Below are 13,825 nucleotides of genomic sequence, written 5' to 3' on the forward strand. Positions count from 1 at the left end.
ACTCACATGGGGAAAAAAAACACTTCTTTACAAAGAACAAGCTTAAGTTGAAAGTTAGGCTGCAGTTATACTGCCACTTTTGGCAGGGAAGTTTCCAGCTGCGCAATGACCTGGAAGTGGCAGGATAACTTGGATGTTGGATCCTGATTAGACTAAAACTAAATGGTCTGAAATCCCCATCAAGAGGCTATCTCACACTGATTTGAATTTGCACAGCTTACAGTATAACTCCAGTCCCATGCAAAGCCATATTTTAAATGTGTCCAGTCAAACCATTAGACAGTGTTTCCTTTGCACCACTGGGGAACTTTTAAAACTTTGCATGGAATCTTTTTAATGTTGTCGGAGAATGGATGTGTCTGACTGCTCTTCTAACATTAAAAAATTGGTTGCAGAGGGAGGAGCCCCTTTGTAGCTGACCTTAATATGACCTGGGGATATGAAGCTCGCAGCATAACGCCAGTCTGCAGTATTAATGCAATCTTACTTCTACACAACTCCTATTTTGAAACTTGTCTGAAAAAAATAATGTGATAGTGCGATTGGGGCTTCCCCTGTAAAAGTTTCAAGGTAAAAAATAGCAGAGGTCCTCAGACAGCTCCATGTAATTAAAGAGAATACAAAATGAATGAACTGAACACTTCAGTGAAGAGTAATAATATTTTTGTTTAGTTTTTCACACCTGACATTAACACCAGAAGACTATCTGACTAGAACTGACCGACATCCAGTTCAGTAGCATTGTATCAAGCCTGAAGCACAACTAAATGAGCTTTTGCTAAAAGCACATCGAAACAGAGAGTATACCTAACATGGCTGTTGTCTATTGTAAAAAAATGCATTCTTTAAGTTGCAATGTCCCTACAATGTCAAGTAATAAGCTTACAGTTTAATGACCTTTAATATACATGCCTGATTTGCATATGTCACCTCAATGGTTTTACAGATTTTTCTATTCTGAGTCAGCTAACACAATTTAAATAGCAGTTGATTATTTTTCCAATATTCATATCTGTAAATTAAAATCCACTCTTTTGTGTAATCATCAACTGTTAATAACTGCAAAATTAAAATCCACTCCTTTTTTTTCTTGCCAATTTTCTCTTCTCCTGTCCTGAAGGTGTTGATTCCTTGCTGGGGTATGACCACCCAGCTCAGATCGGCTAATTCAGTACAAAGTGGGGATCAAACCCAGGCTGTCCTTATGATCTGCATTGCTCAGTTACTTACAATATAAATTCGAGGAGCTTCGGGGAGTTAAAATTCATTAGTTACCATTAGCACCATAGATAATTACATTATTATTGAATCTCCATCCAAAATGCGAACCTTTTTTTTCTTTTCAGATACTGATGGATTTTTGTACTTCCAGGATTTTCTGTTTTTATTACATTTTTATTGTTGTTTCAAATCTGTATGCTGATCGAAAACATGAGGCAAAAAGATTGCAAAAACCTTAAATCTAGAAATAACGACAAATGTACCATTCTATTTCCTATTAAAGACAAACACAAGCACAAACAATTTGGTAGAGTGCAAGGATATGTGCCATGAATGCAATGCAATAAAAATCTACATATATACAAGCAAACATGCAACACTCACAGCAAGCAGGAAATGATGGCAAGACCTCAGAAATGAAGAAAAACTCCATTTTTAAAACAGTAGTCGAATATTAACAACATTTGGTAAACTTAACTAGTAAAGGGCAGAATTTGGTTGACTATCACTACTACAGCTCAGCCATTTCCTTAACCCCGCCCCCAACAAAAAAAAGGGGTGCTTCACGATAAAGTTTTGCATGATTTAATAATACCAGAAAAGAAACTGGCAACTTAACCTTCATACACCATATGATCAGAAAACCAAATTTCAAATGACCACATGGTAGTATTCTACTCATAGCATTGGTAAACATCCCAAAGTAATGCCTTTACTCGGTCCACTGTAAACCCAAGCAAAGCACCACTACAGTAATCAAATTTGGTTAAAATTTGAACTTTTTCCAATAAAGCTGCTGTATAGTTACCTATATAGAACTGCTTAAAACTAGCCCACATAGTAGGTATAATTCTTGTAGAATTACTTTGTCAGGACATCTCTCCCTTCAAACAGGTAGCAATGCAAGGTGATGTCCACTAGCCAAAAAACAATTCTTTGTTTAGCAACAGTAATAACTAGATTTTTAGCACAATAGGATATAAACAATGGTGACAGCTTTAATTCTGTCTACTCAACAATACACTTCCGGCAGGTGATTTTAATACGGAGCCAGGAAGGGAGCAGGGGGGTCAAATTCAGGTCGGGAAACCCATTAGTGCGGGATTTCCCGGACGTCCTTACGATTTTGACGTAAGTACGTCTTTTATTTTTTTTGTCAGTTTCCCCTCTGACTGACCGGTTGATTGACAGGCTGGTCTCAGTCGGATGGGAGACCAGCCAGAGAGAGGGCGTCTTCAGGTAAGTCTGTAGGTAAGTCTTTGTTTGTATGGATGAGGGGGAGGCACGGGGGAGGGGATGGTGGGCATGGAGGGGTGTGGGTGGGCAAGGGGCATAGGTGGGCACAGGAGTCACGAGTCATGGGGGATGGGATCGGGGGTCAGTCATGGGGGGGTGTCGGGATTGGGGGTCATCGTGGGAGTCCGTGATCATTGAGAGGGAGGGTCGGGGGGAGGATCAGGGTCAGGGGGAGGATCGGGGTCGGGGGGAGGATCGGGGTCGGGGGGGGTCCGGGATCGGGGGCCGGGTGTCCGCGATCGTTGGGGGTGGGGTCGGTGCAGGTAGGCTTGTTGGGCCTGGGGGAAGCACTCCTGCTCCTCCGGGCCCACAAGCTGTGCCTTTCTAAACACCTACCTGTTACTCTCGGGCCTTCTCGCCTCCTTTCACGAGGCGTAAAACAGAAGGCCCGGGAATCCCGGACCCCTGGGGTTGAAATCAGGAATTAGTGAAAAATGGAGGCTCGAAGCCAAGGCCTGACCCGCCTCCTGGGAGAAGGTTGGTCGCCCGCCCCGGTGAAAACTGGAAATGGGCAGGCTGGAGACGGGTCTGAAATGGTGGCAATTTTCAATGTCCCCCCACCCCAACCCACCTGTTTTTTAATTTGAAAATTGAGCCCCTGATGTCTATGTGCTGCAACCTAATTTCCTTCTCAAATTTATGTTGGGGAGGTAAAAAATAACTGAATTCTTATTTCTTAGTCCAGGAAAATCTCAGACAATATCTTCGGTAGGGATTTTAGATTGTGGATTAGGTCTAGAGCAACCCACTCGCTGCTTTGGAACTAGGGGGCATAGTCGCAGGATAAGGGATCGGCCACTGAAGACTGAGATGAGGAGGCATTTCTTCACTCAGAGGGTTGTGAATCTTTGGAATTGTCTACCCTAGATGCTGAGTCATTAAGTATATTCAAGGCTGAGACAGAAAAAATTTTGGACTCTAGGGGAATCAAGGGATATGGGGATTGGGCAGGAAAGTGGAGTTGAGGTTGAGGATCAGCCATGATCTGACTGAATGGCGGAGCAGGCTCGAGGGGCCGTATGGCCTACTCCAGCTCTATTTCTGATGTTCTTATGTTCTCTGTTAGAAATCAGAGTTATAAGCCATGACATTTTCCAAGCAGAATTTCCAACCAGTAGTAACTGTCATTTCAAAAGAAAGCTACAAGTTATTGCAGTATCAAAAATTAAATGGTGCTATCAATTTACAGGTTTTAACCTTTCAGGCTGCTTTTGTGAATGTGGACTTAGGAGGTTGCCTTTCCACTGAACTACCTCAGGGGGCAGCCAAGGAAGTGAAAAGCTGATGTAGAAGCAGCATTTACCCCATTGGAGCTAATAATGCTCAGCTACATTTCTTCATCTAAAATACATTACACATGCTCGAATATTAGGATCATAAAATACTGCTTAATCCTTACCTATCTCTGACACCACAAAACAAATCTCTTTTTGCTTTTGTAGATAGCTTATGCAGGTTTCTTGCAGATTATTGGTCATAATCTTTTATCCTTGAATATGATAACCCATGCTGGCAAGAGAATAAGTTGATGACTGTGCTGATGAGGCCAATATGACAGGCAAGCTCTCTGCATGTTTCACAGATGCAAACAGCCTAACGGCATTCAACAGGCTGCTACTGTTTATGTTTCTGCTGTTGGTGCTTCTTCAAGAGATCAACATGTTGGTGCTTGTACTAGCTGACACCGCCATGTATCACTGCTCACCAACTCATGCGATCAGCTGCAAGATTTTGTCAGCTGACAACGTAGATATTACGTAGTTTAAGCTACGTCCTTGTATCTTCTTTACAACCCACCTTGCTTCCAATTGACCTGTTCTAGCTTGCTGTATCAGATCCTTTTTTGCATTCTGAAGTCTTCCATATGGATGACGTGTCCTGACCACAGTTGTACTCTTAAAAGTAAATCTTCAATGCTGAGGTCTTGGTGTGCTCATGGATCTTACAGCTGGTAAATTTTGTCCTACCAATTGATACATATCACCTCAGGTGTTGAAAGTGGAAGTTATCAAACTGCTGAATGTGATGTCAATAACCTGAACCTGTAAAACTGGATGCTCAGCTTTTCTTTCTCAATAACTATGCATCATTTTTGGCAGGGTATCCTCTATGTGAGGCTGCATTACGACACTGGTCTATCCCTTTCCTTTACCCTTGGTTGTTGACCACACTTCTTTCCATTTGTCAGGTGTTGACTAAAATACACAAAGAATTGTAAACATTTTCCTCTCTATTCGTGATATCTGTCGACAGAAAGAATGAGTGGCCTTGGACTGCGGACTAGTAATACGGAAATGTGTGTCAAACTATTTTGAGCTCTTACCTATTTTCTGTTGTGCTGGCTTACACGCACTGCCCAGCTTAAAAAAAGGGAAACATCTTTAATGAGAATCAAGGACAGAGATGAGATACTTATTATGTTATTCCTGAGACTCTGCCAACAACTTTCTGCTAGGCAAAGTCTATCACTAACAACTACTGCAATGCTGAGCACTTGGAACAACAACGTGCCAGGTAGTTGAGTTGGAGGGTTGCACATTCCAGATCTTCTTTATGTTCTACTATGGTTGGAGTGGAAGTGCAAATAGAAAAAGTTAAAGCAGCAATTTCTGTTGGTGTCCCAATTGGGATTATCTGAAGGTTTTTGGGAGAATGCTTGCCTGCCCATTAATGCCTGAATTTGCTGACCAATCATACAATCTCTGCCGAAGGCTTTTTTTAACTATAGTTCAAGTTCTTTTATTTTGAAGACTTGGAAATGGCCAACCTGGACTTTATAATCTAAAGAAACTATAGGCTCTATCTGGAGCACACAGATGTAGTACTTGTGATGAAAATGGTTTTTATCACTCACAAGTGAGAAGAGAGCAAATGTAACTGATGCCAATGACAGGCGAAAAAGAGCTGAAGATGGGCACATGGGGGCGCTCTTATATGATGTATGATATTAGAAGGTCCTTTGAATCTGGCCAATAAAATCTATTATTACGACTAGTGTCTCTATGTGATGTAATAGTCGCATGCCTTACCTTACTAATAGCATGTAAGAAATGACTTAAAAATACAGTAATTAAGATCATTTGACTAGGAAAAAGTCAATAAAGAGAAAACACCACCACCAATTTGAACAGTTTACTAATGCATTGGATATAATTTCTTTTACACAGAACGTTAAGTAATCTCATCACTGCAAACTGAGTTGTCAATGGCAGAGAAGTTAATGATAATTAATAACCAATTAATAATCACAATTAACTACTACAACAACCTGCTTTTCTATATTGCTTCTCATGTGCAGGATGATGTAGCAAAGTAATTTGTACTAAGGAGAAAAAAATTGAAAGGCAAACAGGAGGGAAAAAGAGAACATGGAGGGGCTGAAGATATGGTCAAAAAGAAGGATTTTGAGGAGGTTTTTGAAAGCAGGGATGGAAGTGGCATATCAGAGGGAACTAGGAAGGCAGTTCAAGAGGCCAGAGGCAGGGTGGATGAATGAAAAGCCACGAATAATGGAGCGGTGAGTTCAGGGACAAAGAATAGCCTGGTGTTTGAGAAATGGAGGTTGTGTACGGGAATACAAGGCTGAAAGGAGATCACTGAGGTAAGTTGCGGTAGGCTCATAGAGGGATTTAAACTATAGCTAAACTTTATATTTTATGACACATCCTTCAAGTTACATTTCAAAATAAAGTGCAGTAATCATTTTACCATTTAATAGTTTTCAGCCAAATGTACAAGTGAAAAATATTCACAGAAACAGTCAGCAGGTGTTGCTTCCTAAAAGGATTACGTTTTTAAAAATGTGGTTGCAATTTTCTGTTAGTACCTTTGTGTGTAATGAAAGACAGACAACAAAGAGGTAGGGCCTCAAGGTTCTAAGTGGAATTCAGCCAAAAGGAAAAGAAAAGGCTGGTATTTCAACCATTGTGTTCACTCCTAAAGCACATTGCCAACTCATCTTCCAGCCCATTATATGAAATTTAATTTAACCTGCTATGCAATTAATTCAGATGTTCAGCTTATTTTTCTCATGGCAGAATCCCTCACACAATGCCTTATTTAAATATTAATCAGTCCTCTTTCAATTAGGACTAATTTGCTTCACAGGGTTTCTCTCATTTTATGATTGCAGGAAAATGGAGGTAACTTGCAGCATTTGAACATAATTAACATGGTATTTTTATAATACTGATACATCATATGGGACCCTAATGAACCCTGCTGATTTCATTTAGTAAAACCTGCCTCAAAGTTATAATTAAGACCAAAGCTGTCGCCATTTGTTTAAATTGCTACAGAACATAGTTGAAAGACAGAATCACCGCATCCCATATAACTCCCTTTCTTAAGGAATGTTTACAATTTATTTAGGGGTCCCAGAAGAACATTACTCAAACAGAACCTCACAGGCTCCATGCATCACTCTCTTCCATTTACCTTTCTTTTGCAGCCGCTCTAAATCAAGGCCCTTTGTGGACAGAAAGCAACGAATCATGCGGAAGAAGACATTAAAAATCCAGCTCCACGCATTTAGATATAAGCTAGAACCAACAGCAGCTCATGAGGGCCCACAGAAGTGTGGATCGCTGAAGCTATTGGGCCTTTGGGGGTTCCCTGCTTTATAATAAAAGTGTCATTTGCGGTGTGAATACCATGTTTCTGCCATTGACAGCAGTCCTGTAATGTAAAGGTGCCATTAGTGTGCTATACAATTTTCCTTTATAATGGTACTATATTATGCCAAGCTGTTTCCAATTTTTAACTTAAAAAGGAAAATATCCTTTCGCATATTAGAGACAAACAGAATTTAGTGAACATTTGCACATTAACCTCTTCCAGTCATGTTCCCTCTGCTGGAGTGCAATGCAGGTCAAAGTTCATGCTTTTCTATCTAGAATCTGCCTTGTGTGCTTCCCAGGAAACCAACAGTCATGTGACTCAAGCAGCACAAGGTTTCAGAATAAATTGCCTAAAATAACCAATAAGTTATAAGAAGCAGCATCTCTTTTCCCACGCAATAAGGGATATGCTTTTCTTGTGTAACTGGTGTATCTGGTTAAGAAGAATTAGGATTCTTTTGTATTAATGTTTCTCTGTCTTTGCTTTGGACAATGTCACAAATGAATCATGTGCAAAAATAATGGGTTGCACTTTGCAATGCAATGAATTTTCATAGAACTAATCTAGCTTTAACCATCATTAAGAATTTGACCGAAGGTTTCCTGCATTAAATTGCAGAAGTACATTTTCTCTTAGTCAGGTAACATTGTTGCTCCGCAGTAGATCGAATCGGGCCAGGACCTACTCCGTTAATGGTAGGGCGTTGGGGAGAGTTATAGAACAAAGAGATCTAGGAGTACAGGTTCATAGCTCCTTGAAAGTGGAGTCACAGGTGGATAGGGTGGTGAAGAAGGCATTTGGCATGCTTGGTTTCATTGGTCAGAACATTGAATACAGGAGTTGGGATGTCTTGTTGAAGTTGTACAAGACATTAGTAAGGCCACACTTGGAATACTGTGTATAGTTCTGGACACCCTATTATAGAAAGGATATTATTAAACTAGAAAGAGTGCAGAAAAGATTTACTAGGATGCTACCGGGACTTGATGGTTTGACTTATAGGGAGAGGTTAGATAGACTGGGACTTTTTTCCCTGGAGAGTAGGAGGTTAAGGGGTGATCTTATAGAAGTCTATAAAATAATGAGGGGCATAGATAAGGTAGATAGTCAAAATCTTTTCCCAAAGGTAGGGGAGTCTATAACGAGGGGGCATAGATTTAAGGTGAGAGGGGAGAGATACAAAAGGGTCCAGAGGGGCAATTTTTTCACTCAAAGGGTGGTGAGTGTCTGGAACGAGCTGCCAGAGGCAGTAGTAGAGGCGGGTACAATTTTGTCTTTTAAAAAGCATTTGGACAGTTACATGGGTAAGATGGGTATAGAGGGATATGGGCCAAGTGCAGGCAATTGGGACTAGCTTAGTGGTATAAACTGGGCGACATGGACATGTTGGGCCGAAGGGCCTGTTTCCATGTTGTAAACTTCTATGATTCTATGATTCTATACAAAAATGTAAGAAGAGTAGGGTTGGGAAAAGTCCATTTACTCCTCTAGTACATTAGCTTCCCATCATAGCATCAAACTGTATTTTGAATAACCTCAATATTTATATCATTATTATTTTACTGGTACGTTATAATGAACATGTGTCACTAACTCTTTTATGGAACAGTGTCTGCTCTAAAAGTACATATTGGTTTAAAAGAGGACAGAGTACCAATCTCAGCAGAGGTGAAAAGGATAGATGTAGACAGAGCCAAGGAATTACCATGATTGGCAACATCAGAATCTTGCAGGATATATGAGCTGAGAAGCAAAGTGATATTTATTGATAAAAAACTACACTCAATTGGCTTCTGTCAATTTTATAAGCTAAACAAAATGTGGAGAAACCCCAACACTTACTTAAGCCCAGAGACACAACATAGCCGTATATTCAAGCTGAGTGACCGCATTTGAAACTACTAGGAATATATAAATTTAAATATATTAATTTTGCTAATCAGTAACATCACTGTAAAGAAAGGCAATGAATCACACTGCTGTCTCATGCAGAGTTATTAGAAATAAGCTATTTTGCCTACAAATCAGTTCATAACTCTGGACGCGAGGATATTCTAACTGAAAGAAATCCAAAAACAACTGGAAAAAGAACATCACAGGATAGCAGCTGCTAGAAAAAATATTAACTGTCATTTTGCAAATGAATTCAATATCCATTTCAATTGTTATAGGAATATTTGTTGAGGTGGTGGGATATATCAATGCAAACTCTTACAAGACAATGAATTAAAATAAAACTTTGACCTACAAATCTATTGAGACCTCAAGTCTTCTGTGATATATCCTTGCATTGTGCATTCTCATGAAAGAACACATTCATTATGAATACTTTAGAAATTCAGAACAACAGTTATGAAGGGATTTGACTGTTTACCGAAGCGTGGTACTGCTGTATACCAGGTTTAGTCTCCACCAGTGATGTAGTTTTTGTTGGGATACTCTACTAATCATAATATCATAGTAGCTACAGCACAGGGGGAGGCCATTCAGCCCATCATGCCTCTGCCGGCTCTTTGACAGAGCTATCCAATTAATCCCATTCCCCTGCTCTTTCCCCATAGCCCTGTAATTTTTTTCCCTTCAAGTATTTATACAATTCCCTTTTGAAAGTTACTATTGAATCTACTTCCACCACCCTTTCAGGCAGTGCATTCCAGATCATTACAACTCGCAGCATAAAAAAATGTTTCCTCATGTCTCCTCTGGCTCTTTTGCTGATCACCTTAAATCTGTGTCCTCTGCTTATTGATCCTTTTGCCACTGGAAACAGTTTCTCCTTATTTACTTTGTCAAAACTGTTCATCATTTTGAACACCTCTATCAAATCTCCCCTAATGATTCACTCTTCACAAAGAAACCAAATAAAACAGTTACAATGACCTATAGCACAGGAAGTATAAATGGTCACATTCCAGCCTATCCATATCTTAGTAAGTAATGTTTCATTATAACATTAAGGATATGCAGTATACCTAGTATCACCTACACCCACGATACATGCAATTTGTAAAATGAACATTAATTTAACAACATGTGGTTTACAAGAAACCTAACCACCATATGAACAGTTCGACAAAGAAATTCATTTTGCAACTTGAAATGTCACACTTTGGTCAAAACACACCCTTAATAATCCACTCTGAACAATAATCTGCTATTACAGAACTGTTACTTTTCCATTCTATTCCATTTAACCCACCATATTTTAACATTCATTTAAAGTATTTAAAGTTGGGAAGAGACAGAAATGTTAAAAGTATTCAGTGCTTGGTTTAATCAGCCCATTTTACTCAATAATCAATAAAGGTTCAATATGGTTAAAAATTTCTGTAATAAACTAGGTGATAATGTTAGTTTAATGTTCTTGGTCAAACTTGAATCCCTGGTGTAGAAATTGAACCTCAATGTGCCCGTTTTACAAACATAAACATTTCAGGCCCGAAAATGGGCCTTAAGGAATTTCCACTCCCCTGTATTTCACACGGTTGCCAACCTCAATATACTAGAAGGCAAATTTATAAGGAAAAAGTAGAATACCATGTGTAACTTTATATATGTAGATAGAGAAAGCAAATGTTAACTTAAAGATATGCAACAACTGTAGAAGCACATCCATAGTACTGGTACTTGTCTATTTTTAAATCGTTAAAGTATAGTCACAGCTATTGAATATTGCATCATACAGTTCTAAATTCACTATGGATTGCCCTTTTTTTTGCATCAATTATCTTTTTATTTCAGAAATTATTGCTTAACAATATTATATATGCTATGGTCTGGACTGATTGGATTTGGAGGTGCTGTTGCGCATTTTGATCATGAACCCCCAAGGAAAACAATCTCCTGTTAAAGTAGGTCACACAATTACAAATTTCTCATTCCTTTTTACAAGTATTAAACTATTTTTTATTGTTTGCACCTGTGCCAAGCCATCTCATGTAAACTGAAATGAAGTGGTGCCAATACAATTTAGAGTTATCCCAAAATCTGTTGTGTCATGGAATGTTTCTAGTGGTGGCATGAGGGATATGCACTCGGCTATTTTGGAGGGGGTGGAACAATAGAAAATTTGGAGTGAGTCATCACAAATGTACTTGGCATTAAGTTCTGACTTGGGTGTAATAGGCAAGATATCGCATGACTAATTCATGGTCAGTACATTTTAAAATAAACTTTAGAAGGTAACAGTCGCTCTCTTTTTACAACAAAAATTAAATACAAAAACTCTGTTTTGAGAAAATCAAGTGGTTCCTGAACTTACCAACAATGTAGGCAGCCATTCCTCATTGCATATTCAGTCAATAAACACTTGGGGCTCAATTTTAAAAGCCAAGTCCAGGTGCGTTGGGGGTGGGGGGGGGGGAGGGGGAGCAAAGAAATTCAGAGAAATCCGGAGCGGGAACAAATCCTGGCTCCAACCCGCCAACTTCCGCGTTTGACCCAGACGCATCTGGATGCGCGCGCCGCTTCAGGAATCTGGAAGTCCCGTTGGCAATTAAAGCTGGCGGGCTGATATTTAAACCAGTAATTAAGGGAGTTGAACTTGTTAAAGTACTTAATTGTATGTTCGATGATGCAGGGCAAGGATTTTAGCTCTGCCTCAGCGTCTTTCCCGTGGCTTCTGAAACATGCCATGGTGAAGGAGTCGTGTTTCAGCCGGCAGCCGTTTGGACATTTAAATGCCTGTTTGACAGATGGGGATAAAAGGTGAGTTATTGCAGCAGGGCACTCAGTTCTATCAGACAAACTTTTGGCTGGGAGATCTTTGTGTTTAGACTGAAAATTCTTGGTTTCCACTCAGAATTGTTCTGTTCACACATATTTACCAACTTTTCGGATCCCCTCAAACTGTCACCATCAGGATGGGGGAGCGCGCTGGCTGCATTCACCACTACATCCGAGGACAAGGAACATCACCGTCCATGCCAGGCACGGTGTGCACTTTTGCCACTTGTAGCTCCACAACACAGTGCTGCGCCACAGACACCTGCATAAGAGCACAGAGGGGAACAACAGAGGGAGCGACATCGCAGGAGGCACTACCCTCATCAGAGGGTCTACAGACCGAGGCTCAGCTTCCTGGATCTCTCTGAGAAGCATGCATACAGAGGCTGAAAGTGAGTCGTCAGGTGGTTGCAGACATCTGCAGCCTCCTTCGTGTCGAGCTGCTCCCAATTGGGCCTGGCAGCATCTCATTACCCGTCGCTGTTAAAGTGATCACCACCCTGAACTTCTTTGCCTCTGGATCATTCCAGGGTGCCACTGGTGACATCGCCAGGGTCTCTCAGTAGTCTGCACACAACTGCATAAGGCAGGTCACTGATGGCTTGTTTCACAGAGCCTCGCAATAGGTCGACCTCCCCATGGACGACCTCAGCCAGACGGAGAGAGCAGTGGGATTCTACTCTGTGGCTGGCTTCCCATGTTTACAGGGTGCAACCAATTGCACGCATATAGCAATCCGAGCACCTCCACATGAGCCAGGACTGTTCATCAAGAGAAAGGGGTATCACTCCATCAACGCTCTATTGTTTGTGACCACTGCAAAAGATTTCTTCACGTGTGTGACAGATTCCTTCGCAGCTGCCACGATTCTTTCCTTCTGAGGGAATCCAACATCCCGGCCCTCTTCCATGCACTGAACACCTTCCTCCTGTCGGACGAGTAAAACAGCTCCCTCCTCCTCTTCACCCTGGCCAGTAGCACCTTAAGTGAGGCATCGTTAAAACTTGATGCAGCCTTGCCCCTGTGCTGCTCCATCGAGTCTCCTTGCTCTTTGCTCCAGCAATATCCATTGGAGCAATGGCCCTTTAAGTGTAGACGATCCAGCTGACAGCCTGTCATTCAGGTGCACAATCCGCTAACCACGCAGCTTTCAGACGGCAAACCCGGAAGCCACGTTAAGGGCCAATCAAGTCGTGATCGCGTGGGGAAAGATAAGTTTTTATTATCTGGGTTTGCCACGCGCCCATTGACCCCCCCCTTCCCCCCTCCTTCCCCCCCTTGCTGCCATCCCACCACCCTCTTAAAATTGAGCCCTTGGTATTGCATATTGATAAATGTGAACAAATATAAAATGCAAAGTTTGTGCTCTAGTGCAGTGAGGAACTCAAAGATGTGACCTTATGGCCCTATTAGATTAAAATGATTTCCTGCAGCTACGTCGGTCAAGTAAACAATTCAGTGGTGACCAGACAGTGTTTTCTCTTCTAAGTTAAACACCTGTTTTTTTTCCTCTGGCTACAGACAACAGACTCATCATATCTGCTGATGTCTCTAAGGACAAGAGGGCTGATTTATGTCTGAAATAAAAATGATACATGATATGAACGTTTACATCTGCAATGAACACTATGTGGGAGGTAATGATCCTATGTTCATATAGCAAACTCACTCTCAGTGGAATAGTTAACTTTAAATACTTCCTGTTCTTTGTCAAGCCTTAAATTGGCCATCATTTTCCTTGCCAAAACACTGAAAATATTCAGTCAGTACTTAAACTAAAAATCCTATAACTAATTACCATAATACTAGATGCGTGGAAATGTAGTCATCTGATTGGATCACTTGGGTCTGCACATCCAATAAACATTTTAGAACCAAACGTTTAAGACATATGTGGTAAGTGTGGCACGCTTGGGAGGTCCAGGTGACTTTGGAGCTACGATTCCCAAAGCTCGCCACCACT

The 13,825-nt window shown here is 40.8% G+C and overlaps 1 protein-coding gene across 4 annotated transcripts in view; it reads right to left on the bottom strand.

Annotated features, from left to right (window-relative positions):
- tox (thymocyte selection-associated high mobility group box) overlaps positions 1-13,825 on the bottom strand; it is a 231,394-nt gene that overhangs the window by 170,960 nt on the left and 46,609 nt on the right. The window contains exon 1 of one of the 4 annotated variants that reach the window (XM_067980111.1): positions 4,315-4,384. The exons of the other annotated variants lie outside the window; for them this stretch is intronic. The gene's annotated coding sequence lies outside the window, so the exon portion shown is untranslated. Of the gene's footprint in view, positions 1-4,314; positions 4,385-13,825 lie in introns of those variants that run through there. 4 annotated transcript variants of the gene reach the window in all.

Source organism: Heptranchias perlo, chromosome 3 (assembly GCF_035084215.1).
Source record: "Heptranchias perlo isolate sHepPer1 chromosome 3, sHepPer1.hap1, whole genome shotgun sequence".
Lineage (NCBI taxonomy): Eukaryota > Metazoa > Chordata > Chondrichthyes > Hexanchiformes > Hexanchidae > Heptranchias > Heptranchias perlo.